We start from the raw sequence: 4,716 nt of genomic DNA on the forward strand, positions 1-4,716 counted from the left end.
CACCTGTCAAGTCAGAGATGGGCACATGACCCAAGACAGGCCTATCCGTTTTTCTCTCTCAGAAAATTTGAATCTGGAACCACCTCACACCTATCACTGGCTAAAATCAGCAACTCGGGGAAACAACAGATGTTGGCGATGATGTGGAGAAACGGGAACCCTCCTGCATTGTTGATGGGAATGCAAACTGGTGCAGCCGCTCTGGAAAACAGTGTGGAGGTTCCTCAAAAAGTTAAAAATAAGACTACCCTATGACCCAGCAATAGCACTCCTAGGAATTTACCCAAGGGATACAGGAATGCTGATTCATAGAGGCACATGCACCCCAATGTTTATAGCAGCACTAGCAATAGCCAAATGACAGAAAGAGCCCAAACGTCCATTAACTGATAAATGGATAAAGAAGATGTGGTTTATATACACAATGGAATACTACTTGGCAGTGAGAAAGAATGAAATCTGGCCATTTGCAACAACTGGAGGGTATTATGCTAAGTGAAATAAGTCAGGCAGAGAAAGACAGGTATCGTATATTTTCACTCATATGTAGATCTTGAGAAACTTAACAGAAGACCATGGGGGAAGGGAAGGGAAATAGTTTCACACAGGGAGGCAAACCATAAGAGACTCCTAGATACAGAGAACAAACTGACGGTTGATTGGGAGGGAGGGGAAAATGAGTGATGGGCACTGAGGAGGGCACTTGTTAGGATGAGCACAGGGTGTTGTATGTAAATGATGAATCACGGGAATCTACCCCCAAAACCAAGAGCATGCTGTATACCCTGTCTGTTAGCCAACTTAACAAATTATATTTTTAAACAACAGAGAAAAAGAAGAAAAGAAATTTGAATCCGGAGCCAAAACACAAGGGGGCTGGGGACATTTGCAAGTGAGTCATCCAAAGCCGGCATCTTATAAGGCTGCCCATGTGCCTCTAGGGCTGTTAACCATCAAGCTTCTTTGGCACCTGACCTGTCCTTCTCAGCACTGGTTTTTCAATTCTTCCTGATGTGTCCTTCCAGTAAATTCATTAAAAAAAATTTTTTAAAGCACATGGAGAGAAAGGGAGCACAAATTTTTTGAAACCAATAATAAATTTAGGGTTGATCACATTAAGTCCACATTACCTACAGAACATTCAGGTGACAATGTCTAACAGACTATTAGAAATAAGTATTTAGAAATCAGCAGAGAATAACAATTAGTGGCAAATGTTTAAAAGGTGTAAGAGTGAGGTGTGATGGCTCAGTCGGTTGAGCATCCAACCCTAGCTCAGGCCATGATCTCGCAGTTTGTGAGTTCGAGCTCCATGTTGGGCTCCGTGCTGACAACTCAGAGCCTGGAGCCTGCTTTGGATTCTTTGTCTCCCTCTCTCTCTGTTCCTCCCCCACTCATTCTCTCTCTCTCTGCCCCCCTCAAAAATAAACATTAAAAAAAATTTAAGAAGTCTAAAAGTGTAGCCCAAGTGTGTGATCCAAGGGAGGCAAGAGGGTTAGGGATGGGACTGTGGGAAACACCACCATTTCAAGAAGGGGGAAGACATATCAGACACTACCATTAGCCCATCCTGGTGGAATGTGATGACACATGTCATACCCAGTCCTTCTGAGACCTTGAAGGTGATCCCTCCTGCACACCTCCTGACAGGGCATTGTTGCATGCTTACAAAGCGTATGATGCCTGGTCATTGTCAGGTCACGTCTAGACAGTGGAGCCATGGTACCAAGTAAGAAATTATCCCCAGGACAAGACGCTAGATCCAGACGTGTGGACCGTGAAAGAAGAAGCTTTTGCAACCATTTAAGGTAAAACAACAGAGGACTTTCTCGGTGACCTCTTCCCACCGTTACCGTAACACATAATTCATGGCAAAGAGTTGGGGCCCTTGAAGCAACAGAAGAGCACTTCATGCTTCCCTTCAGAGGTCTCACCCGGGCCACTCGACGTCTGGTGACATAGCACATCTACCAATAACACCAGAACAGGCCCCCGGTGGTACCAAGCATTCACGCTACCCTGTGCCCCCGTCCGCCATATAAATCGGAGGTCACAAGTGATCCGGCCCAGTGGGTTAACTATACACTGGAATCACCTGGGACATTTATAAAAATTGATTCTTCCTCCTGCCTCCGGAGGTCCTGATTTAATTGGCCAGAGGTGTAACCAGGGCCTTAGGAGTTTGAAAAGCTCCCCAGGTGATTCTGATGTTCAGCCAAGGTTCAGAACCCCTGAAGAAGACCATAAATATGTTTTGTTTGACCTGTACTATGGTAGCCCGTACAATATATTTTAAAATTATTTTCCAACAATTAAAAATCAGTAAATTGCATGTACCCCAAATCATCCCGGTTTCGGTCTCCTGTTGGAATCTCTGTCCACAGTAGGCCTGCATTCCCACAGGACACCATTCAGCTGCGACGAGTTGCAGGCACAACTTACGGTGAGCATTTTCTCGGCACTCCCCAGTCCTCCCCACCGTCACCAAGCACAGGACCAATGACGCTGCTGCTTACCATCCTGCGTGTGCTGTGGGTGTTCCTACATCAGGGTCAACAGAAGCCCAACACTGCGTATCCTGTATCCTCGCGTCCCAGCAGAAGCAGAAAGGAAAGGCAGTCAAGAGGGCCATGCACTTCAAAGGGCGGCCGCCCACTTCAGGTACCCACCCAGCCCCTCCAGCTTAGGGGTAAGTGCCCTTGATTGTTTTCCCAGCAAGAGCACCAAGACGCTTCATCGCCTATATAGCAAAAACCTAAGTGAGAGATCCCAGCTGTAATTCTCTTAATAATTAGCTCTCTAATACAAAAAACAAAACAAAACAACAACAACAAAAAACAACGCTGCATTAAACAAGAAAAATAGGATTCACAATGGCTCCAGAGAGGGAACCCCAGAAGTGAGGAACTCCAGGAAGTTTGAGGAAATTTGCATTCATTATAAGGGACAAAGGGAGCTGAAGCCAAACCTGATGTGTGAGGTACAGAAGCACCAACCTAAGGAGGGGAGGGGAGGGGAGGTGAAGAGAAGGGAGGAGAGGAGAGGGGAGGAGAGAGGAGGGGAGGAGAGAGGAAGAGAGGAGAGGAGGGGGGAGGGGAGGGGAGGAGAGGAGGGGGGAGGGGAGGGGAGGAGAGGAGGGGGGAGGGGAGGGGAGGGGAGGAGGGGGGAGGGGAGGGGAGGAGAGAGGGGGGAGGGGAGGGGAGGAGAGGAGGGGGGAGGGGAGGGGAGGAGAGGAGGGGGGAGGGGAGGGGAAGAGAGGGGAGGAGAGATTACTACTTTAGAGGTGGAGTGCAGCCTTCCTCCCTAGGAGTTGGGGCCCAATACAGCCAAGCTTGATTTTACTTGAAAAAAGTAAAGGCTGCCTTTTCAAGGCTGCCTACCATTGGTACTTTCCAGATTTGGCTTCTGGGGCTGTGCATACTCTCCTCTCAGCCTGCTCTCTCTCCTCCCTGCTCTCATCTGTTGGGCCAGCTCTTCCTGAGGTCAGGCTCCAAGGACTCATGCCCTCACAGTCCTCCCCTCACCAATAGCGGTGGCGGGGGGGGGGGGGGGGGGGGGGGGGCGCGCGGGGGTTGCTGGGACACTCCCATGTGCTCCTACAGTGCCCTAGAATTACCCTATCACAGCACTTAGGTGGCTTTTGTAGGTACTTTTAAATTATCTCTCTCCTCCCAAAAATCAACTCAAAATGGATTCAAGACTTAAATGTAAGACCTGAAAGTAAAACTCATAGAAGAAAACAGGAGAAAAGCTTCATGACATTTGCCTTGACCATGATTTCTTGAACAGGACACCAAAAGGCACGACCAACAAAAGCAAAAAGTAGACAAGTGGGACTACATCAAACTAAAAAGCTTCTGCACAGCAAGGGACACCATCAACAGAGTGAAAAGGCAGTCCACGGAATGGGAGAAGATATTTGCAAACCAGATGTCTGCTAAGGAATGGATTAATATCCAAAATGTATAAGAAACTCCTACAACTCAACAGCAAAAAATAAACAAAAACAAGTAACCCAATTAAGAAATACACCAAAGGGGCGCCTGGGTGGCTCAGTCGGTTGAGCGGCCGACTTCGGCTCAGGTCATGGTCTCACGGTCTGTGGGTTCGAGCCCCGCGTCGGGCTCTGTGCTGACAGCTTAGAGCCTGGAGCCTGTTTCCGATTCTGTGTCTCCCTCTCTCTGACCCTCCCCCGTTCATGCTCTGTCTCTCTCTGTCTCAAAAATAAATAAACGTTAAAAAAAAAAAAAAAGAAATACACCAAAGACATGAATAGGCAGTTCTCCAAAGAAGATCTACAAATGGCTAACAGATACATGAAAAGATGCTCAACATCACTCATCAAAAACATGCAAATCAGGGCACCTGGATGGCTCAGTCGGTTAAGCCTCCGACTCTTCGTTTCAGCTCAGGTCATGATCTCACACTTTGTGGCTTCCTGTGATCGAGCCCCGTGTTGGGCTCTCTGCTGACCATGTGGAGCCTGAGAATCCCTCTCTCTCTGCCTCTCCCCTGCTCTCTCCCTCTCTCCCCGCAAAAAAAAAAAAAAAAAAGAAAAAAAGAAACCCTTAAAAAAAAAAGAAAAATGCAAATCAAAACCACTATGAAATATCACCTCACACCTCCTGTCAGGAGGGCAATTATCAAAAAATCAAAAGACAACTGTAAGTGAAGATACAGAGAAAAGGGACTCTTATGCACTGTTCATGAGGATGT

The sequence above is a fragment of the Felis catus genome, chromosome D4 (genome assembly GCF_018350175.1).
Source record: "Felis catus isolate Fca126 chromosome D4, F.catus_Fca126_mat1.0, whole genome shotgun sequence".
NCBI lineage: Eukaryota > Metazoa > Chordata > Mammalia > Carnivora > Felidae > Felis > Felis catus.